The 25,598-nt window shown below is 42.8% G+C and overlaps 1 protein-coding gene and 1 long non-coding RNA gene across 10 annotated transcripts in view; one reads left to right on the top strand and one right to left on the bottom strand.

Moving 5' to 3' along the window:
• LOC112467318 (histamine H2 receptor-like) overlaps positions 1-25,598 on the bottom strand; it is a 170,808-nt gene that overhangs the window by 40,314 nt on the left and 104,896 nt on the right. The gene's annotated exons all lie outside the window — the stretch shown is intronic.
• The window catches only part of LOC112467319, a 58,017-nt gene continuing 46,820 nt past the window's right edge, over positions 14,402-25,598 (top strand). Inside the window, exon 1 of the long non-coding RNA XR_003042234.1 lies at positions 14,402-14,784. This is a non-coding gene — a long non-coding RNA (uncharacterized LOC112467319). The remainder of the gene's footprint in view (positions 14,785-25,598) is intronic.

Below are 25,598 nucleotides of genomic sequence, written 5' to 3'. Positions count from 1 at the left end.
GCCGCCATCGACGAATTAGATTAAAGAGGCGCACGCGGCTGCTATTTATCATCTCGCGCGATAACAGAATTATTATTATCCAATTAGGCCGCGCTATAGAGGAGCACCGCGGAGCCGCCTCATTGCTTTCACCGACGAAATTGTAAACAAACACGACTACAGGGGGGTGACTATCACAATTTATTCAGGCTAACAAGCCTGGAGGAAAATTCGGCGACGTCGAGCCCGCTCTCGTACAACGCTTTATCGTCGTTTCGGTTGCTATTAATGACCGTGGATGTATCTTATCTTGCGGCAAGCATGCAAGCGGGAAGAATGCCGCTCTTCGTCGACGGCAGCCGTGGGTAACGATAAAGCCGGATACACACCTGGCCTGTGTGTGAAAAAAAAACGTCGTGCCGTGCGGCCACGCGGCGACAGAAATCAATTTTCCATCGCGCCGCGCTTCGCGCCGCGAAAAATGCGCCCGCAACGTTCGGATGCGCGAAGCTTTATTAAAAAGTTAATTGCGGTAGACGGGGAGATATATATCGCGATGTATTCCGCGCCGTTGGACACTTCGTAGAAATGCAGTCGATAAAACGCACCCGAGCGTATCGATTTTATGATACTCTGAAACTCGTGTTTGGAGAGCGCAACTCGGGGGATCTTCTGTCGAAAGGAAAGACGATGCTTGCGGAATTTTCACGCAAGTAAAGTATTTATTCTCCGACTTCGAAAGGTCCTCCGGCTAAGCTGCTCCCCCAAACGTCATGTTTATTTTTATCTCCTGCTTGAACAAGCAGATCTTTAATATACTTCCGTCCCTGCCCACGACGAAAATACAAGCGGGAATCTCTCCGGTTCGCCGGAGATACAACATATTTCTCGGTAGCAATATCGCCTTAGCATCCAGTAGTCGAAATAATAGAAAATGCAAATTGCTATCGAACTTATGAACTTTAATCGGATTCCATGCCCGACTATTCGCATTTCTTTTTGCTTCCTTTTAATCCTCTCATAATCAAGAGGAGATCAAAGATCCCAGACAAATTGCATTTTTTATCTCAAATAAGTAATCTTCGTTATTATCACGTGCATTAATCTCGCATATACTAATATATTTCAATACGTGAAGCAGAAGTGAAAGCTTGTTTAACTTAAAATGAAAGTACGATACTGGAATGACTTCGGGAGAATTTCATCCTCTTATGGCTACTCCCATCTTCTCATAATCGTGCTATTGGTTCATCTTTTATCCCAGATTTCGGCCTGGCTTTTATCCGTTTCTCTCTTCGTTGTGAAAGCCGCGTAATGCGCGCGTGACGATCGGATCGACCCTTTGCGTGACCGCGTGGGAAGGACAGCCTAGCCGTCGTATTTTCAGGCCTTCAGGAGTGCAACCCCCTTCGTGCCGAGGCGTACGCTAAGTTATTCGACCGGCACGATATTAATTAGTCCTCGTCTTGCGCGCGGAGGTACTACCCGACCCGAACGAATCTCGCGCTCGCGCGCGTGCTCGAAATTCAATCGCTCGCGCAGCGGCCGCTAGCGGGGGGTGGAATAATAATTATCACGGCAGTTAACCCCGTTTTCAGGAGTCTTCGATCATAGCAGACGCTCGTCGTCAGACCGGCTCTGGTAGCAATTCCCTTCTCGGCCCTGTAATTAATTCCGCGCCGCGCAGCGTCACAATACGCGACACGGCGAAAGTTAGAGGCGGATTTATTTTATCCAACTCGCACGAGAGAGAGCGAGAGAGAGCGAGAGAGAGAGAGAGAGAGCGAGCGAGAGAGAGAGAGAGAGAGAAGAGCATAATGATAAAGAGAGAGACACCGCGCTCTCTCAGTTGATACTCGCATGACCGGCCAACGGTGGATTCTAATTGTCCTTTAGCCCCCGTGTTCCGGACGCAATTTAACCCGCCTCCGGCTTTGACCCTGTTATTTCGATGAAATTATGCGTTTTGGACGCTGAGCGCATCCCGCTACCGTCCAGTAATTCTCGAGATAATCATATAGCAGTAGAACTTGAACTAAATGACCAGTGACGTAACTAAGCAAGGGGTGGCACAAGCGCGAGATTGGCAAAATTTACACGTTAATTTACATAACATTCATTAGCATCGTAGCCCTTTACTTAAACATTCTTACATTATCCGTACATTAAAATGATGGGAATGTATTTTGGGGAAAAATGCGGTTAGATACGCCGCGAGGGAAAGTTATGCTAACATCCTGAATAACCCTCGGTGCACACACGGCTAATTACGACTGTGCGAATGCCTGATGAGTGTTATCCATCCGGGCGACGTCGACTACGTTAAAAACAGGTGGTGTTATTGAAAACGGTTTCTTCGTAGCCGCACACCCCCAATTTCGTTCTCATCATACCTGCTTATCTACCAAGCAATTGTTAGTAATTACAAGTTATCTATTATAATCTGAGCATCTGACATTTGTCTGTGTCGTGTTGAAAGCATGAGGCACTGCATTATGGCTGATATAAAGCTACACAAAGATGCATCACGATTTCTAATAAAACCGGATTCTACGAAAAATGCATCACCGAATTGTTTAATATTTTATATTTTATATTGGCAATTTATATTTCAGTCATAAAGATAGAACATTTTTTACACAGAAAAAATAAAAAGTGTGTTTATGCTTTTTTAATATAATTATTACTAATTAGAATTATTAACTAAAATTACAGCGTTAATTATTTTTATTATGAGCACAGGTACGCCTCATTTAGCGAATCGATAATCAAAAACCAGAATTATCATAACAAATGTAAAATAGGCGTGAAATGCAAATTCAATCGATTGTATTCAGTGCACGGACTGGTAATGATGCCAATATATAAACTCCAATGGTTTATACGAAGAGCTTATTAAGTCAATACAGAATCCGCTTTGCTCATTACCGACTTATCAACTCTGATGTCATAGCGCGGAAATTATCTCCCTGTCTCCATGTGCGCTTTCAGTCCTAAGATATGGTCAATTTAAGGACATGTCGGAGGTGATTCCATTGACAAGATCCGTATTTTTAATATACGAGGTCGCTCCACGAAGGTACTTACGAGGTTCATAAAGTGGTGCTTCAGCCTTGATATCAACCTTGGCTCGAGATCGTGCTCAGTAAACATATACCTTAATTGATCGTAAGTACGTTTTTTTATTCACAGAAACGAGACGGTGAACTCGTTTCCATCTGCTTATATCGAGATAGCATCATATTCACAAGGAAGTCCTGTGCAGACTGAATCGATACAATACCGCCGGTCGTTAAATCGTTAAATGTAAACTTGACCATCTATTATATACCTATTATATATAATTACAAAATATATCTCTATCTTTTGATTCATAAATACAATTCTATATGATATTATTTCTTTAATTTACTGTAAATATATAATTATTTTCTATTTTATTAACTAAATATCCAAGAATACATTACTTGTAACTGGTTACATTTTAAGAAATTACATAAAATCTTTACCCGTAATTCTTTTTCTTTATCTGATATGGAATTTTTAAAAATTTATACAGGAAAACGTCAGCTTTGATGAATCTAAAATTTCTTTTCCTCGGCGAAAATAGTCAGAGGATTTCCTGGCTACCAAGTTTTTGCAGATAGGAAAATTTTCATTACTTATTACATTCGATGGATTAACCAATATCATGCTTGCGAAAAAGAGAAAAAAGAAAGTTAAGAGATGTAACACTTAACATTTCTAACATTTTGTTAAGCACACATAAATCTAAAAATTCATCAAAAAAATCTGTTTTAAAATTTAATTCAAATTATTTAGAATATCCTGCATAATTTCGAGCCTCTTTAATTTGGTTAAACTGAAAATTAACTTAATTAAGTCGAATCTTCTTTTAGCGATAAAATATATAACATTTATAATTTAAAATTGTAAAACGCAGAATCATTCAGCAATAATCTGTCATCTCAAGTCTGTTATCTCAAAACGTGCGCAATATACGTCGTAATAATTTCGTATGTATTAAATGTCACGATAAATTGTACATGTGCGTTAACATCTTAACGTCACGCGAATACATGCGCGTGGTTAAGTGGTTAAGTGCGGCAAATATATCCCATATTCGCTGTTGACATGCTCGGCGGTGTTCTGTCTTGCCCTGGCTTCGCGAAACGTAGACGTACACGAGTGTGTGCCCAAACAAAATGTCAGAATCAGACAGGGCCTCGTTACGCTAAACACGAGGCGCGAATTCCCGCCAAAGTCGTTAAGCCGTGGCGCGATGGGGGGAAATATGCCCTGTAGTTTCCGGATGTAGCGCGGATGTGGAGAAATATGACGCGCTCTATACACGCTCGTGCGGCTCGGCCGTGCTGCCGCTCGTTCGATGATCAATCATTCGTTCGAGCGGAGTGATTCGACCTGTTCCCTCGCGCGCGGCTGATTAGCGCCTACGGATATGTCGCTGCATCGCGCGGGTAATCAACGTAATTGCCTCCGGGCCGATATCTTGGGAATAGAAACACCGCTCTTAATAACATTACGCATGTATATATATGTGACGTGACGTGTACCGTGGCGTATCTCGCGTCTCTCTTTCTCCTTGTCCCCTTTCTTCAAATTCCGCGTAAAATCCAACTTCGCAGACGAGAGACGTGGAATCCTCCATTCATTGAATACCAATAAAATGGAGCATGCAAAAGATTCGGGTCGCTTCACTGGTTTATAAGAAAAGTCTGAAGGGCGTAACGCGGCGGCATTGACGAAGCGCGTCGAGAAAACGATTCCTTCCGTCTGAAAGTACTTTTTCCCGAACCACCGAACTTCGTTTGCGGCCGCGCGACACGAGAGGGATCTACCTTGACAGAAGGACGGAGACAGAGAGAGGCGGATTAAACCGACGTCGTGCCCGTTTTTCTCGTGATCGGAGAACCGACGATAAATGCGTGGCGACGCGAAAGTGTAAATGGCTGCTGCCGCGCGCTTTAGTTACGACGTGCAGGCACCCGCTCGCCCTGGTAATCGCGTCCGCTCGACAGCCATTTAAAAGCTCTCGGAATAAAGAGGAATAAAAAAGAGATGAGAACGAACACACGCCCCCGCGAATGCATTAAATCAGTCTATCGGAGGTGCCTCAAAGGTTTCCTTACGCCCGCGACTACGGAGGGGAGGTGTGTTACGAGCCTCTCCAAAGCTCTCGCGCAGAGAAACGGAGCTAGAAACGCACGGATGAAGTTTAGTCTTTCAAGAGGCGATATATACGTGTTCCCCGCTTGGAATGTCCCTCGGCATTACTGCGTCATCCGCGCGGATCGTCAAAGGGTAATTCATTGCACTTCAAATGCGGCACTCTTCTCGGTACGCGCATGCGACGACAATGCGGATCGCGTTCCCTCGGAACTTTAAAGTCTCCTAACATTAAATAACACGAGCCCGAGCGAGGTTGCGTGGATGGCGAGCAAGAATCCCGGCTTGATATCGTCACGCAAAAACCACGACGACATAACACACGAACGAAACGTCGTTGCGTGTTCCGTGCCGCATAAACGTTGTTTCATACTTCCGCATATATCGGCGCCGATCCTAATGCGGGAAATCCTCTTACGATCCGATGCATTCTGCTTTCGAAAACCCGGGGATCAATCCGCGAACCATCGATCACATTCGGTTTCCCGTCGCGTTCCAAGACGACGACGCTCCTGCGCTCGATTGTCGGGATTGATCCCTACGATATATGGCGGGCACCTGCCGCTACACACGGGCCGCACGCTTCAATCACCGCATCTCTCGCTCCCTCCCGCGGTGTCTTCTGCATGAAAATTTCGCCGCCAGCGTCGCTCTTTCAAGCTGCTGTACAACAAAACAGAGAGAGAGAGAGGGGAAGAGAAGTCTTCGTGCTTTTTGTTGATGATGAGAAGCGTTCCTATCGCGAGTCGCGAATGGTCGCGAACCATCTGCTCCTCCGGTGGTGCATCGCGAACGCGCATGTTCCTGGTACGTCTCCCTGTTTCTCGTCGCATTGTCCAGCGTTTCCTTTTCTACGCTATATAATATCTACGTATACACTATTCTCCGCAGTCAAGACAACATAACCACGAGTTACGAGTACTGCGCCGCAAAGTTTTAATAAGAATCTCGAAACGACCGCCGGCTGCGAAGAAACACCGCGTTTCCATGCGCATGCGAAAAACGCTAAGGATTTAGGAACATTTTGTTTTCCCTCGGTGTCTATCTATTATCGGAGGGCTAACATCGCTTATTACTACATATGTGTGCATAAGATGTATATCAGTTTCTGGAAACAGATTATAACTTTTATTTAAACGAAAATAAAAAAACTTGGAAAGAAAATATTGTATTCAGAAAGTTCCATGATCTTTCTATGATCCTACAATGTGTTTTTAAATAAAGATATAAATTTTCATTAGCATAAATCGATGCTTCTTTAATTAAAGATTATATAATTCTACACTTCTAATATGTAGATACGGTGTCCGGGAAGCGAGTAAAAAATACCAGATGATTTCGCAATCTCGTCCCTGGCGGAATTACGAAACCTTTATCGGAATTAAATGTTAACTTAATTTTCGTGAGGGGCCGTGAATACGTTGCGGGTATATCGGCGACGGAATATTGCCTCTCGCCGGAAACCAGTTTCCTCACCAAAGTCTCGCTACTTTGGCCGCTAGCCGATTTCTCGAACATCTCTCATGCAAATGCCCTGGCGCCCTCCGCGTCGTTTCCCTCCCCAAGTGGCGGCATATAAAAGGAGATATCGCGTTCTTACGACTAATTAGAAATGTGAATCTCCTTAGCTCGGTTATCTCTTGCGCACGTTAATTCCTTTAATGATTGCGGCCAGGCACGAATCGCGTTTTTCCTGCCCGGAATGTGGCTATCGTGACAAAAGTCGTGGAACTCGGATAGCGCCGCAATTACATCGCGACGGAGGATTTAACTTTTTAAACTATAACCATTATTATACGTAACATTTGATGTCGGAAGTGTGCTATTTTTCTCGGTGGCTACTTGGACGAAACGTGCGTCGAATTAATTAAGGACACTTGGGCAATTTTAAACGTCCCGCATATTCGAAATTCTCCGCGACTTACGCGGAGAGTTATTGCGAGTTTTCACGCTCGATTTACAACAAAATTCCATTTGCACGTAATATTAACGTATTCTTTGCATATTATTAATTGTCTAGTTGATGCTCCCCTGCCGGGCTAATATGAAAAATGATAATCACTGGTATAGCACACGCGATAATTAGCAAAGGCTCGTCGTTACGTGCTTATCAACCGTACGATCATCATCATCTCAATTAGCGGAGCTCGTTAAGTTGCACAAGCTATGTCGGCTAATTTAAACCACACACGAAGTAGGATATGTCATGTGACGTGACAACTAGATAATAACATATATTTGCGAACCCACGTTGCTAAGACATTATTCTCTTGCAGATATTATCTTTCACCATTAATTGAATGTATAGATATGATAATAAAAGATGAACAATACTACAAGCGCTTGTTACTTAAAATCTCTCTAATTATACTTCCAAAACTTTAGTATATTCAAAAGATAAAGTAAAAAAATTATTCAAATTTATTTATATCTTATCTATCATATCTATCTTAAGCTAAAATTAATATTTATATTTATTTACAGCCATAATTTTCATAAGTCTCTCGTTAACGAAATATTAATATTGCGATTGTTTAAGAGCCGTTTTACATGCACGAGGCTATCGCGTTGAATGCTCGCCGAAACAACCAACGCCGCGTTACACATCTGCGTGACTGCGTAACGCGATTCGCCTGCGGCGGGAATTTCACGCGCGACGCCTCCTCTTTTCGCCCCGAAGAGCGACGACTACCGGAACAATTATTCAAACTATTACATTATCAAAGGCGACTACCCGCGTATTTTCCATTTTTCGAATTACGCTTTAAACGGGTGGCTCTCCCGTTTCCTAGCGCCGCGGCGCGGCGCAATAAATGCACCGAGAACAGTCTCATTCCGGCATGAATGCTAAAAGGGCATAAGGATAAAGGGAAGATCATAGAGAGTGAGGGGAGAGCAGGGGCGGCGGTGGGACCAAAGTGAATGAATTTATTCATACGAGACGTTGTAACACCGCTCCGTGGGCGGAATCCAATTTTGTTAGCCGTCCCCGCAGACAGAACGGGGAACGGCTAATGCCCGTCACGAAGGGCATTTGCCGCGTTTTAAACGCGGATAGTTACGGCATTTAGCGACGACTCCAAGTTTTTCGTCAGTTCCTTTCCGCGCGCACCTCACAAACTCGCGACAGCTCGCCTCTTCCAACGTCAATTCCACCACCTCTTTTCCTCCGCCCGTTAAGGGGCTAAGTCGAGTTTGATAGCGGCAGCGCGTTCCTTCGCGGTAGTTTACCGCGAATCCCAAAAGCTGCAAACGACGGTCCTCTCTCGTCCTGGGCGAAATTTGTTTGGAAACTTTATTCATTCGTAGCAAACGGTCACTTCGCCCTTCCTTCCCACCCCGCCCGTATCCTATAGCGGCCCCGGTCTTCCAATGAATGATTTCGACGTAACTCCCGTCTTTCCGGGATTCAACCTTCAGTTTGCGAATTACCGGCCAGGTGAGGTTCCGAACTTTGAGAAACTGGACGAACTGCTCTACGGAAACTTGTCCATTGCACGTAGTCGCTCTCGTATTTTTAAGCCCCCTTTTCTCCCTCCGGGAGAAATAACTCCGCCAACAATCGCCGGACGATTTTAATCCAAGCTATTAGTGACCATTAAACGTAATTTAATAATTGTATGGCCCGGAAGGGGTTACGAAGCGTATGCGAAACGCTGAGTGCTTCTAATGCGCCATTAAAGAGTCCTACCCGCCGACAATCCTGTCCCGTATTGCCATGAGACGCATACAAGCGTAGCACTTACCACCGTCACGTATTCGCGGTATGTTCGCGAAAATCCAATCGTCTATACATGTGTATATCCCGAACTGTCGAAATCTCTTAATACATTGCTTAACCCATTTCTCACACCGCTCGCTAATCGATAAAGTTAAAGAAGATAAGCCGAACAGCCACAGAAATCCATAACGGACTTTGGAGTGTATATTGCCGCGTTTCCTATTTCGCGTGTGATTTGACTTAACCATTTCCTCGCAAATAACACAATCTAAAGTTTAATCGACAGGGCATACAATTCCTGGCTGAAACGTATTATCGCCTAATCTAGATTTATTACATAATAATGAGATTACCCGCGTATTACACAAAAACGCAGTAGATCGATATCCATATAAATGTATGCACCTGATAAACAATTCTGCTCGATAACTAAAAGCAAAAATCATGTAAAATAATACGTATTTTGAAAAGGTCTCTTTTTGCACTATACGCATTTAAATGAGACAAATATCTTATGACGTTTTTGAAACAAGAAACGCAATTTCGGAAAAACTTGTTGAGCAGTAAGTGACTTTCGAAATGTTCATTGTGACTTTATCTCTTATTTTTTTTGATAAAAGTTTTCCCTCCTCGGATTATTTTCGCTCGAGAGAAATACTAGATATACCCTTGTTTTCCCGCGTCGCACTGCGCTTCCACGCGCTAGATCCGCCACTAAAGCTGCGAGAGAATTTCTGATCCGCGTAAAAGAACCGCAGTGGCGCCCAAGCCGCGACCAGGATTTGCGTCGGCGATAATAAACTTGGTAGATATCCCCGCTGCGGCGGTAGACCGCTGTCAACGCGTGACAGTTTAAAGCGACATGAGCTAGTCCCTACAGCCGAAATCACACCACCGCCTGCTGTTACCTCCGGCATCGGCGTAGGCGCCAGCCAACCAGCCAAGCCAGCAAGCGAACTTTATAGTCAGCGGAAGCCGGTGGCCCTGGTACCCATTAGTTCCTTGAACCCCCGGATACACCGCTTAATCCAATTTGCCAACTCTCGAGCGAAGGCGTAACATACCCACCGAGCGTGACATTTATGCAGCCGGCGGAAAAGCTACACGCGCGAAATTATTGCGCAAATAGGACAACGAAGTCGGCAAATCCTGGACGTTATGTGCCTTTGACTCCTCTCTCTCACCCTATCCCCGGGGAAAGGGTAGCGAGTCTCACCGACGGCGTTTAATTATCGACTTTGAGACTTTCGTTTCGCACGCAATTACGGAATGCAGCGTATCGAGCCGAGGGTAAAGTGGAGGGTGCAGCGCTCGTTGCGAATAAAAAGAAGAACGGAAAAAAAACGAAAGGGCGAAAGAACGCTTGCGCAGAAAACTGTTCTTCATTTCGAAACACCGTCCTAAAATAGGTAAACGCGGGCAATCTCCTTCCACAGTTCATTATAGGACTCTTCTAAGAGACTTCTGAAAGGGCTTTCATTTTTGTGAATGCCGGGCACGAGCTTCTGGCAACGAGTCCACGAATTGCAGCGCGCGAGTTTGCAAGTCGGTGCATAATGCAGGTGGGGAGTAGTGAAGTTTACGTAATACAGGACAATAGCGAGCCAGCTGCGCGAGCTTATTTCACCATGATTATGGAGGCCTTCAGCCGACCTAGCTCACACATATTGCGAATTGCCATAGAAGGTGTGTAACGCGTAGCGATATATTTAAATTAGACAAAGAGAATCATGGTGGAGAAAAAGCCACAAAAGAAAAGCAGATGAATTCCAAACTGCGCAATCATTTTTTCAGCAGTATCTGTTTTAAATAAAAAAATTTATAAAATTTTATATCGCAAGTCGCGTAAGCCAATTATTCCTCACGAAAATAGTTTTTGTAATAACTGAATCAATTATAAGTAAAATGAAGATCATAAATCCCAGTTAAGAGCAATAAATCATACTTATTAATTTGGCATATAAACTTGTAAGCAAATTGTATGTGAAAAAACTAAAGATAATTAAAAAATTAAAACTAATAAATTTATAATTTTTATATCATTATATAAATTAATAGATTAGAAAAAATCTTAAGTTCTTTTTTCACCACTTGCTAGTAGTAAAAATACAAATTAAGTATACAAAAATAAATAAATATATTCAAGATATTAAACGAATAAAACAAAAAAATAAATCACAAGTTTCTTGACATAAGACGTCTAAGTAAGATTTGACTTATCATAATAATTAAAAATTTGAAAGCAAATAGTTACAAACTTGTAGTATTGTACAATACTTCAACCGTGATTCCGTCAATTTAAAGTATCTAGACGCGCCTATGTAAATATAAAGTTTTCGGGCAACGTTTGGATTAAGGGACACAACAAAACGGTAAAACTAATTATTCGTTCCAAAAGGATGCCCAGCCTCAAGAGGGAGCGACGGAGTCTCTCTAGTCGCGTTTACGCTAGGGCGTTTACGGAACTGGTTCTCAGACCATCTCCGGGAAGCAGACAGCGACGACCTAAATGGAACTCTGCAATTGAACGAAACGAAAGAGAGGGAGAGACCGAGGTACGTCGAGTAGAAACGTCTCTCTCGCGGAAGACGGACGTGTAAGCATCCTCGCATCGCTAATGCTGAGATCTAGACCAGTTCGGTTCGTCGCACCCGGCCCTTTCATTCGTGCCTCGCGCGAAGAAATATTAGCGCGACGAGGGTTCTAAATAGCGGCAACCCTTCCAGAATAAATAGCCCATGCGAAAAGAGATTAATAGAGCGACCCGAAAAAATTCTTTCGAATTCTTTCGTGTATATCTTTTGACGTTATTGCGAGCTCGACAAAACGCTCGCAAATAATATCACCCTTTCGTTTACAGAGGGTTGTATGAAACGTCCATCGAGAATTCTATGGAACATGTTTTGACATCAACAGTCCCAAGACATCGAAAGAAAATGTATAATATCATTATTATATCGTTTACATAAGTCGAAGTTGAAAAGCTATGATCAAACTTACGGAATAATCTAGATGGGCGTATATAAATAAAATAAAAGTGAAAACAAAGTGAGAGTAAAAAGTATTTTGTAGGATAGCTGAGTTTGTAAGATGTCTAGAATCAATAGAAAACATATATCGATATTAAATATAATATTTAAGTCAATTGATTTGCATAAGATGCATTTTGCGAGTTTGCTTTATGGTTGAGTGCATCATTATTCCTATCGGTTATCGTGCGAAGTTATTTAAAAAGTGCGGACAGATTCATAAAAAATATGTCGACGCAAGGAGAAAGTAGAGTGAACGCGAAACCGGATGAGAACGTTCGCGAAGATAAATAAGCACTCTTATTTCGTTCAGACGGAAAATTAAACAGCGGAAGAAGAGTCATCGCGACTCTTTAATCATATAATAACGCGTTTTATTATGACGCAGGTAATTGGAGAGAATGGAGTCTCGCCTGCGTAATACGTAGACTATTTAATTGCGAATGTACATAGATATGCGTTTAGATAACGTAAACGTGCATTTTCTTCATGCGGCAAAGCGGATATTTCAAGCGTCCGACAAGCTTAATAATCGCTATGAATATATACTAGCGCAGCAAAGTTAAATACCATGTATACCATCGCGAATATATTAATTGATATAACGGATAAAAATATAAGAATCATAAATTTTATTTACGAGCACACGTGCAAACGAACGAGGCGCACAGGCAATATAATAACGAACAACAATTAATTCCTATTAGATCAATTGAACCAAGATGCACCCGCAATGCTTGTTGATCGTAAAGAAAGGTAGTCTTAACGAGAAATAATAGACAGTCACGTGTTACAATAATGCAACGACGATCTTAATCGACCTTTATTACTCGTAAATGTATCATTTAAGAGGAGTTTGAAGATATTGGCACGAAATATTATCGGTAAAACATGAAGCATAATGTTCTTCGGCGTTATACTCTGTATATCTCCTCCTTTCGAAATGGATATATAATGTACCGTAATGGTAGTAGAGCTTCACAGAGAATAAAAAATATTTCCGCGGAATGCCCACAGACTTTCTTTTATCTTGAAATAATTTGCCTGCTAAAAGGCTAAAAGGCTTGGCGAATTCCTACCGCGACGCCGAAGACCACACTCAGGTCGGAGTAAAAAAGAAAAATATGTACAAAGCAATTCTAGTAGGAACAGAGACACGCATAAAACACCAACACGCTTTATAAATATTCGGACCTTTTTAACGTCTCGTTTAATTCCACGTTGTGTAGGCAGAGGTACTGCAGACAGAACGCACAACGAAACGCCTCTATTTTTTCCCTTTATTTTCCATAATTCCATTAATATAATCTTGATATGAACTGTCATATTACAGAACGTGTTATTTAATTTATTGCGTAGATATGGCGAAGTACGAGCTTAATAGACATGCGTGCGGTTACTGCGGTTTAAATATTAATGATACCCCATTACATCTATCGAGACGAACCCGACTCCAAATTGGTTAAAATATTCGTAGGTGCGTATATTTCCCATTTTCGCGTCGTAAGTATATTTATGATTCTCGGCTGAATTTTCTCCTCAAATTTTCGCGTGAGCCAGATACGTTTCTAAAAATCTGTCGAATATTGCGAAGCACATCCAAATGTGATGTATCGCACTGACAAATCTCGCCACACCGTCGCACGGCATTATTGTCACTGCGACATGCCTTACCGTACCCACGCAACGCGACATGTATACTCGTATCGACTCGGTAAATATTTGTAAAGTCAATGCACCATTCGCAACCGTCTTAAGTAAGAACGTTTACGACAACGAGAAAATATCACTGCTGTAATAACATCCCTCTTTTTGTCCCTCCTCGGAAGAAAAGACCCGAAAAAAATTACCGGTCATTTTTAACATCACCGCGATGCGGGGCGTGGAACTAGAACATGTACCAAAACGCTGATTGTGACAGTCGCCACACGATTTTTATGTTATTTGTGGTGACTCTGTGTCCTCGACTTTTTGTATCAAACGTGGCCAAAAAATCTTCGCAGCTTTTATGGCGATCGCTCTACGCAAGGCTAACGACGTTAAGATTTGAAATAAAAATAACGCGGTCGGAGATTACGAGACAAAAAGTAGTAACAACCTCATCGTCTCGGCACGCTGATGTTCGGTTTGACTCGTAAATCTTGCCCGGGCGCTTCGTCGCGCCGCGACGCGCCGCACCGTGCGACGGGGCATCGCGGGCATACGTCGCGAGGCATTTAAAACGGAGCAATTAGCCGATGAGTGCGGAGGGTGCCGGTTACTTTATAATCATTAACGTCAAATATTCCCGGTCGAGCCGGGGCGCGCGCAGCGCCAGCTGAAGCGACAAGAAACGGGGTCGGGGTCGGGGCAACGTATATGCGAGATTAACGCGCGGAAAGTTCCGACCTCGCAACCCGCTCTCGGAACGCGTACGCGTTCCCCTTCTTAATATTGCTCGTCCGCGACTTCGGAGAGTGGTCCGTGTATGTACGCAGCATGCGAGAGGCGCATCGCGCCGCGACGCTGATGGATTTATCGCGGAAAAAATACGGGAACAGCCGCGACGCGACCGTGTTCTCTCGTGTATCGCGCGTCGCAGAAACGCGTTGTTGCTTTTGTTACTCCTCGGCGCGGCGGCAGCCAGCAGCGTAGCTCGGAGATGAGTGGTGAAAGCTTTATTTGGAAATATATTTGGGGGTTGCCAAGAGAGTGCCGAGTCATAAAAATCGCGGAAATTCCGTTTTTCAAATGTCACTTCGCTCGCAGCGACAGCAAATACTTTAATGGTTCGACACACCAATCTTCGATACATTGAATGCGGCTTCTCCACGAGCGCAAAATGTTAATGGATATTTGTGCCGAACGCGTGCTGGGTATATACGTTAGGTAAATATCACAAACTTTATCGTAATGGCGGTGTTAATACTATAAGTTGTCTATTACAACTATGTTTAAAGCGTAATTACTTCTTAAACTATTAATATAAAACAATATCAAAAAGTTAATTCGCGTAAAAAGATCACATTTACAATAACATAAAAACAAATTTTATAATATTTGTTTTTTAACACTATTTTTTCCACATTAATAATCTGTTAACATTTCGCGACAGTTTTCACGCAAGTTGCTCGCAAATATATTTAAATTAATTGATATTGCTAAATCAGCTTAAATGCTAAATAAAAGACTATATTTGCAAGTCACGACGATTGACTCGCATGATTTTATTCGAAAGTAGACACACACAAGCGTATCCGTGCATTGTTTGAATCTTATCTTTTGTCGGCGTATCGTCCCTACCTCGAATTGTATTATCCAATATCTCCAGAATGGTATCGGAGGAAGCAAAATGTGCAGTGAAATGCGCTCGATACCAACATAAACAGATATTAATCTTCAAACCAGGCGATGACGAGAGAGAGAGAGAGGCGAAGGCGAGATCGCCGCGGCACGTCGCGCACAGCACCACCATTGGCCGAGAATTTAAAGGAGCTCGCTGTGTGCGTTAGATAAATGGTTTAATAACCCGAAAACGATAACTACCGCGCAAATGTCTCCCATAATTCGTGCCCCCGGAACGTAGTAGCACAACGACCGGGCCCGAAGCCCCGTAACGCCACGTTTATGTGCTCCGCCGCGACTCTGCACGTGTATATGCATTTCCTTCGTCCCGCGCGCGGGCACGTCCGCTCTTCTCGCGCTCTAGCCTCGTTTGTACTGCCGCGTTACAATGATTGCAACGGTAGCAATTATGTGGCGAGCGCAGGAAATGGTCGCTCCCCTACAATCATTAACGTCGAATTCTCTTAGCCCGTAAGTCCTCGACGGCAACATCCCGCGGGATCTGTCCCGCCGCCAACGTTGCTCGCGGTATAGGCGCGGCGCGGCGAAACCGCGAGGAACAACAACCCCGGCAAACCGAGTCTGAAGTTACTAACAACAAGCTCGTAAGTTCTCGACCCCGCGAGCGCATTTACTTTAAGGATTCTCCAACCTTCCGTTAGTTCCGAGTGCATGCGCGCCATTTAGGTTTACGCTATGTACACGCGCGAATATTGTCTTTAAATAAGTGTACTTTGCCGCTATAACGATGTCTATCCAAGAGCGCAGTTAAAAATAATATGGTTTGCTTTATGCGTCGTTTTTATCAAAAGTGGAACAGGATAAAGGGAAAGGTACATTTGTTATATACATACCGAGGAGCCCGCGGAGTGTTTTAAGAGCCTTCGCGAGAGAAATGCATAAAGTAATAAAAATGGAGATTAGAGCACCGAGGTAAATGGCGTATAAAAGCTAATGTTGATGAAAGTACAGGGGAAATATCCGACATCGCAATGCGGTAGCCGCTTTGGGACATTTCGATTCTCAATTTGTGACTTTGCATCATCCTTAAGCCAGATAATGAGGAAACTATAATTATTCTCATAATACATAAACCCTGGTTTCTCATAATATACATCAATTTCGCGTGCATATATGTAGAATCAAGTTGCATTATTGTAATATTTATTATAACGCTGTAAAAGGGAATACATAAAATTTTATGTTATGGCAACGTACTAGTATTCCATTTAACAGCCCGTGTAATTTATTACCTCTTCGCATAAAGAGCGACGTGCAGCGAAGATAGTAGCGTTATAACTGGGATGTTTTCGTACCATACGTACGCGCGCATAACAAATATCCCGTTGCGATATAGCGAACAACCTCCTACGCTTGGGGATCAGTTAACGTGAGACATATAACACGGCGCTTTCAGCAACAGACCCCTGGACGCCCAGATTTACGAAGTCCCGGGAGGAAGGACACATCGCGCGGAGAAGCATCGCGGCAATGATCTTCTTGCACGCGCCTTATTGTACAACGTCATACAACGGCGTACGTGTGTACACGTAAACACAGGAGAGTCATATGACTACGTCCATTTGTGCCTATCGCGCTTAACGTGTCGTTTAATCTGCACGTATCCTCGCGCTCCCCTGCGCGAACGGACGCAGCGCTTGCACGAAGTGACAAAACCTGTTTTCATGCCGCCATCGAGAGGAGAACGCGGATGTGAAGGAGCAGGGGGTAGCTGCGCGCGAGGCCGAGAAACCAAAAGAAAGATCGCATGTACGAGGGGGAGGGAAAGAAAGGGAGGGCTATCATGAAAGGGCCGGTTGGCGCGGCCGAAGCATTATATCTCACGAATATTCGCCTCACGAAACACGCGCTGCTCCGAATTAAAATCGCGGATACGCATGTATAATAAGCATATATTTAAGCTCTAATATATTCGGCAGTCAAATCGGTTAGTTCTCTCAATCTTATATGCTTATCAAAATCATTAGGTCGCGTTACCAAGTAAATTTTTAAATTTGCTTTCAAATAATAATGCATAAAAAGGTGTAAAGCAATTCCGTTTCTAGCAATTCCGGAAATTCGTGTTATGAGAAAAATACGGGAAACTGGGTCACAACGGATTGCTAACGTGTCAAATGTGTTGGAATTCGTAATGGAACATCGAAAACCGATAATAGTGAGACAATTTGTGACATCACATTGATCTGTTGCTTGGATTAAAATGCTGACCATCCGAAACGTGCGAGACGGAGCGAGGATGACGTATATGCACACCCGCGCCTGCTGGGAGAATGTCTCTCATTACCGAGAGTGCTTGCCGATGAAAGAAACTGAAATAATTATCGCGCTCTCGCGCGTTTTCGAGCTTATTCGAGAAAGCGCCCGCGGCGACCAACCGCGCCCTTGTGCAAACGACTGTTGGAATAAGCCTAATCATGGAAAGTCGATCCCCGAACTTGATCCGCGCGAAGGGATTTCCAATTTTCCAACCGCGGGATGATATAATACACGAGAATTATCCCGCAGATAGGCAAGATTCGCCGACCAGACCCGATCAAATATTTGCTTATGTGCGAAAGTCATATTGAATATCAGAGATCGGTGCGGAGTGATTAAAAGCTGGAGGGGAAAAAAAAGGGAAAACTTCGACGGTGAGCGTGTGCGCGAATCGCAAGTTTGGGAAAACTGTACGAAATCGCATGATGGGATGAGAAAAATCGTTGAGCCACGAAAAAAGATAGGGCTAATACGATATTGATACCATATTCGTTGAATAAACGTAGTGCACTTCGATAAACTGTATGTATATAAGCAAAATCGACGAAAGATAAATTCTGGCAAAAAAAAAGGTAAAATTAAAGATGATATTGAGAGACGTTTATCGATATAATAATATTTTATTGACACACAAATGCAAAATTGTTTATAAAAATATAGTTACGTTTATCACTGTAAATATTTATGTTTTCAATATTAATAAAAGAAATATTGAAAACTGTGCTAAACTAACTTTTTTAACTACATTTTTATAAACAATTTTGCATGTATATGTTCTGCATGTATCAATAAAATAAAAGCGATAGAAATTGAAACTTATATTAAGAGATATATGTAATTATTAAGTACAAATATTTTACCAAATAAATAATATTTTTTTATTTATTACTTGCTCGAATTACTGCAAAAAAAGCGTTTGGTTCCCGTTTTCTCAAGGATCTCTTCAATTTTACTTTCTCAGAAGATATTCATCTTCCCCGAAATTTTTCACCGTACCTCTTCCGCGGCGAGGGCGCGTAAAAGTCAATTAAACTTAACTTCAATATACAACACTTAATAAATGAGGAACAGCGAGGATGTTGAAAGGGGTATAAATCAAAGTTGGTAATTAGATATCGGCAATATTGCACGAGTCAGAAATAAGCGAGAGAACCATTTCTTCTCGCGCGCTTCCTACAGTTAACGGGTGACGCAGCAGAACAAAGGAATTCAATCGACTCGTTCGTGATATTTTCGCTTGATTACAGCGTAAATACACCATTGACGAGTTCATATATTCACGGCAAGAGCGCTGACGTCGTAAATATTACGGATTCATGTCGTCGTCGTTGCAAGAACTCCCGGACGTCTGGGTGATCCCCCGAGGATTTTCCTATGGCGATTTTTCACTCGGCTCGAGAAAGGACGTCTTCCGAGGCCGGGAGAATGGAGCCCCGGCGTCACCTGCACGTTGGCGAAAACAGATTTTTCAAATCCGTCGCTTTGGCGCCTCCTTCCCTCCCCTCCTCCCTCTCCCCCGCCCCCCTCCCCCGCCAGCGGGAGAATTGTAAGAATTTCCGTTCGACCCCGACTTCGTCTCGCGCGACGGATGAATTTCGCGAATTGAATTTCCTGATGCTGACAGTAGGACATGCAAAAAGCGCTTGGGGCGCTCTCGCTCGATATCTACATCGGTTCTCGCGATTCGACATTTTCACGATGCATCGGGTATATTGACTCCAACATTACCGTGGAATATTGGCAACGTGAGTGTGAGAGAGAGAGCCACAACTCTTGTGCCTATACGTACATTAGTAACGTCAAAAAATTCGCTACCTTATTTATAAAAACAAAAATGTAATCTCATTTTCTTTTATGTGTCATGATCTTTTCGTCAGATAGAAAGATAATTAATCGATAATTTCCGTCCTGTTATCGGAGCATAACAATAATGTTTCATATAAAATATTTATAAATAAAAAATTATCTAATCAGTATCAGCAGACACTGTGTTGCGAATGTAAAATCCGCGCGTTGAAATTTATAATTATAAATACCGGCTCGGTATTACAGAATTAATTCTGAATAAGTAAACATTAAACCTCTCGGAAATTTAATCTCAAACCATAATTTCTCCCATAAAATAAATAACATTATAATCCCAAAAGTAGCCGAAGAACGAGCTTCTTGTCTTCCATTTATATGAAGCTTAATTTGCTAAGTTATAAAACGTAACTTTCCCCACAATTTCTTTAAGCAATTTCGTAATTAGATTCATTAAATTTTAATCAAACACGTATTTACCTCAAATTTATCAAAGAGCGTAATGTTAAATAACAACTCGTTTGTCTTTTTATTCTGCCATTAAGATATTTTTCTTGCAGAGAAATCTCCTGCCCAAAAATAGTTACCAAAAAAATGTATTCGTCATTCGAAAAACGTATACTGCGTATTTTTAATGCATATTTATAATGCATATTTATAATCCATATTTTTAATGCGTATTTTTAACGTGTATTTTTAATGCGTATTTTTAGTCCGTATTTACGCTGCGAATTCTTCCGGATTGAAACTGCGGTTCTCCTCTGCGCGCTAATCTTAGATTTGGAGACAGAGAAACATCGTGCCGCGCGTTAATTTTGTTGCCGCGATCGTGTTGCTCTTGCCGAGCGGCAGTGTTTCCCCTTCAAAAGTTATTTCGCGCTCACGTCGTATCGGAGAAAATACAGGGTCGTCATCACGCGCGACATTTCTCATTTCGCTAGGCGCGAACCTTCGCGACACTCTCTAAAAGAGAGAGAGAGAGAGAGAGAGAGGAGAAGCGAGATCCGACGACGTGACCGTAATCTACAAAAAATCTCGGCCGACTAGATGCACAAAAAACTCACGCTCCGAAATCTCCGCGCCGCGTCGCCTCGCGAGAACATATTTCTTCGCGAGACAGCGGGATGCTGCAGAGTCGATAAGCGGCCTCCGGTTTTTCTTCGCTCGTCTATGCTTCTTTCTTTAATTGTATAGGAACCTCGGGGCAAGATTCGATTAAGTTCACGATTTACATAAAATTTTGTTATAAATATGAAATTTAAAGTAATAGAATTTACAAACAATGACGGACTTCAATCTCGCGTCATGGACCTATGTTAGAGAGTATATTTCAACTTTTCAACATCCAGCGTCGAGATATTTTCCCTAACTAACGACAAGAAAAAGATCGCGCATATGCCTGCCGCCTTGTTTTGCGCGCTATATGAGAAATGAGGCTACTAAAAAGTGTCACAAGTCACAAAGATTAAATATATCGGATGGAGATTTTCGTGCAGATGGTTAAAGTGCCGATGTTAGGGAGTCCATAAGTATACGGTCGCAGACTGTTTCCTCCTTTTCTTTTCCCTATCGTTCGCATGATGTAATCCGAAAAAGTTTTCGATCGCGCCACCTCGCATTGCGTCGCATCGCCTCGTCTCGCTTTTCCCCTCGTCGCGTCGTCGTGAACTCGTCGTCTCGCGTCGCATGCAGATAGATGCACCGGGTTCGGCGAGAAAGCCGCCTATATATCCATTCAATCCCAGCTCTTTTTCCGAACTGCCGCCACGCCGGAGAGACAAATCGCGCGCCAGTCGCAGATATTGCGCATATCTAAGCGGCCCGCATTTAGAACGTAAAGCGTATCTCCGTCGTCGGCATGCCCGCCCGAAAGGTAGGGAGGAAAGGGAGAGGGAGGGAGGGAATAGACGTTTATCTATTATATTCGGACCGAGCGGCAAGGGCTCCCTCGCCCTCAGTGTGGAAAGCGTCTCCGTAAATGAAGTAGGTATATTTGGGTATTGGCCAGGGCAGCAGGCCAATGGAGAAAGTTTCGGGCTGCCGTGCGGATTTGTCACTTTTATAGGGGCAATTAGAGTAAAAAGTACACGGTCTTCGTTAGAACGTTCGCGGGACATTTGCCGAATACGGCGAAGGCACGGCGCGTACATGAGTTTTAACGTCATAAACAGATGCCTCGCGTGTCCGCTCATTAGCAAACTCGGCCTAATTGAGACCACATTTTTAAGAAAAATATTGTACTATAAGACTTGCTTCGTCGAACAAGTCAATTAAATTGAAGGTCAGAAATGAGATGACGTGGTGTAATATATCCCTCTAATATGTATTATAAAATAAATAAAAAACTTGTCAGGAAATATCTTTTATGTAACACGTGCATGGAAAGTGGCCCATTACGCACGCTACGCGTGCGTGATAGACCACTTTCCACGCACTTGCAACATAAAATAGGGTGTGCAAGCCGTGCGTAAAGATGAAAATTCCCGGGTGCGGTGACCGCACTCGTGAATTTTCATCTTACAGCACTTGTTACACAAATAACTATTACTGCAAGATCTAGCAAACGTGTACAAATTATATCGTAATTTTGCTAGAGTCCATGCAGAATGAAATTGGACAATATAATGTGCAAAAAAGTACACATTACTCCTAAACTCATACTATCGAATCTAAAATGTTCTATTGTCTCAGAAGATATGGATTATAAATCCTGATGTGAAAACTACAATCCTCGAATATTATCGATTTATCAGTTGCACAAAAAACATCGTTACATCACTCGTAGAAATATTTAGATAACACACATTTAATACACATGTAATATAATTTTAAATATGATATACATACCATAACGTGCAATATATATTCAATATTATCGCTTTTATCTCGTAAATTTTTTGTCCTTTCTTTAATTGAGCGCTATACTTTTCTGTGCATAATTTTGTTATTTATAACAACGGTTGCAAAGTTAAAAATATCTTGCGCCTTCACTCGAAGTGCCTCCATTTAAAGGTTAAACTTGCAGCAATGATGTGCTATTTTCTGGTATGAATGGCGCAGCCGGTATAGTATCGTACTCCGTAGCTATTCATAGAAAACCGAAACGGTAGTCTCGCATTACTTCGAGAAATTCTTCATGATAACCTCTATTAACCCCATAAATAGAAGGAATAATACCGCAGAATGTGTCTGCTATAATCTCCAGAATGAAATTGGAATATGAAACAAAATGCACATATATGTACATATATGCACATATATTCCTAAACTCGTACCATCTAATCTAAAATTTTCTGTCGTCTTCCGGAAATGGACTACAAAATCTGATCTGAAAATTACAGTGCTCGAATACGACTAATCAGATGCTCAAAAAACACTGTCACGTTCCTCACAGAAATATTTAGATAACACTTAATACATGTCGTATAGTTTTAAATATTATACACATATCATAACGCGTAATATTATATTTAACATTATCGTTTTATCTTTTGAAGTTTTTGTCTCTTCTTTAATTGAGCGTTATATTTTTCTTTGTACAATTTTCTATAATTAAATAATATTGAATATCTCGACAAATTTTAAACTTCAAAATAACGTTCTATTAAATTACAATTAATTAACTGAAGAAAAAGGCTTTGTTATTGAGCTGTAGAATTCGTCAAAGAAATCATCTCAGGCTTTTGTTAAAATCAGCTTCACATTGATCAAAGAACAGATAGATGGGAAGAAGTTCCCGTATAGTTCCCGAATACGAAAGTTGGCAAACTCCTTTTGGCTTTTATTATCGATCGTATGTAATCCTCTATTTACTATATACCTATTTTATATCCCTCTCTCTCTCTCATCCCTCTCTTGTATATATCTCACACGTAGGTTTTCCACGATAGGATATTTTTTCTCGTTATAAAGCATGCAATAAATATAATGGACTCTTTGGATTTATGTCAGATTACGGCAACAGAATGTCTACAAGCAATAAGTACAATTCGCGGCACGATCCTGCTTTTATTCCTCATTGTATAATCCTTTATTTACTGCATCTTCGCTCTGCACTTCCTCCGCGCGATATATTCTCTTACGCGATACTTTTTCATCTCGAAAGACACGCGATAAATGTAATCCACTCTAATCTCGTCGAACTAAAGGCGAGAGCGGGAAACGTACGAGTAATAAGTATTACGGCGTCTGAAATACTTTGCGGTCAGCAACCAGAAATTGATAGCACGACGCGCGCGGTACCACGGGGCACACTATCGCGAATTCCCATCCTAGAGAGACGCGGAGAGAGTCTTCGGTTCTGCGGGGAGATCTCACCGGGCTATCGTTCATGCGGCCCGCTTTACGATATCCATCGCTCGCTTCCGCCGCCGGTATTCCGTAGGAATCCCTTGCGCTGGACGATTTAACGTTATCGGGAAACACATCGCCGGATCGCAGTCGACGATTTCATCCGCTCTGGCGATCCCGCTGGCACAGCCCGAAGGGGCGCGCCCATTCCAAACGTCGAAGTACGTCGAGAGAGCACCGCGACATGGAATAGAAGCGATGCGCGCGGGCGCGCGGACGCGCGTCCGGGGTCGAAGGGACACCAACACCACGACGGGGGATGGAGCGTGGGTGAAAACGCCACTGCATACGATTCCTCCGTGTGTCCGTAGCCGGCGCATTCACGGATACTTACCCCCCGACCTCGCGTCCTCGCCACCGCCGCCTTCCGCGCTTTCCGAGAGATGCGACGTAGGAACAGCTATTACCAAGCGGAACATCCGCGACCACCCCTGGATACACTTATTTTCATAATAAACGCATCTTGGGTCTTGGATGCACCGAGGAGTGCGTTGGCGCAGACAGGCAGGAGATACGAGTGACATTCGGAAGTCATCGTCCGTCTCCAGTGAGCGAGAATATTACACGCCAGCGTCTCTTATCAACACCGCGAATAATAAGGAACAATGCGGCCGTGACATCGTCGCCACGCATACAGCGGATCAAATTAATTCCAGACAATAATACTACAATAGTTACGTAACGTTAGCAGACCGGCAACTGGTCGCGGAATTTATCTCTCTCTTATCCGACTTACCCGACCATAAGACAGGGCAGAATAATATGATGATTTTCTTTATTATACATTTTATAATTATAATTCGAAAATGTGAAGCGAGTAACAATTTCATTAAATAAAAATTCTATTTAATTCAACCACATGATAAATCGTGAATTCGTAAAAGTAACGTATCGTGCATTAAAAAAGTCAGAAAGAAAGTACGCACTTTGTATCGAATGTCGCGACTAACAATAAGACACTGCGTAATATTGTCTTCACGTGACGTAATGATCAAGCAATAGGCTAAGCTAAAATAAAGCATGCAAGAAATATCAATCTCGCCGGCATCATATTCCTCGGCATATCGCGGAGACCCAGTTTCCCGAGCTTAGTTCCCAGGTTTCCTCTCTCTATTCGCGCGTCATTTTATGAGCGGCGGCGGGCGCGCGTCGAGATGGGGATCGAGGTAAAATCGATGTCTAGCAACCACCTTCGCGCGAACGGGCGGGAATAAATGGAGAGCCGTGCGGAATATAAAATACGCGGAGATACGTTTCACGCTTAAGCGAGCTCTCTCTCCGCGGGAGAACAGGAAAACGTCGATTTACCGTCGCCGTGGTTGTGTTTTATAATTTTTTGCCGTTTCCATCTCCTCGCGGGCGAACATCCGAGCGTGGAGAAAGGGAGAAAGAGAGGCGGGAACGAAAGAGACAGGCATTATATCCCGGCATACTTTGATATCGCGGCCGGAGATCAGAGGGATCTGTTCGCCCTTAGGCCGCGATTCACAATCGAGCCTGGGAACAGAGGTGGAGAAGATAGGGAAGCTCCGACTATTAGTGAGATGAGTATTCCGGTATCAGAGACGCGGTGCCGGTTGCGGTAACGGGCGCACCCCCTTAGCCGCACTCCGATTGTGCTCGAATTGTAAGGGAATAACGATGAATATATAGGAACGGCCGATCGGTGGTGTATCCAGCTATGGGAGCTATGGTATTGAAGTTCGAAATTTGAATACACTTGACTCTCGAGATCCGCAGTCTTTGGGGTGTAGACTGTTTATCCGTCTATCGCGCAAAGCGAACGCCAACTTAAGGTTGTATGACCCGTAAGATCTCTGCCAAAAGTTTAAGAAACGTAACATAAAGCTAATTAACATATTTAAGAAGATATTCTTTACTGGAAAGTAATATTTATATTAATATTTTATTAAAATAACGGTTGCCTG

This window comes from Temnothorax curvispinosus, unplaced genomic scaffold (genome assembly GCF_003070985.1).
Source record: "Temnothorax curvispinosus isolate PA1 unplaced genomic scaffold, ASM307098v1 QBEX01017148.1, whole genome shotgun sequence".
In the NCBI taxonomy this organism is placed as follows: Eukaryota; Metazoa; Arthropoda; class Insecta; order Hymenoptera; family Formicidae; genus Temnothorax; species Temnothorax curvispinosus.
Note: the sequence above shows the minus strand (reverse complement) of the source record. Positions and strands in the feature narration are given on the sequence as shown.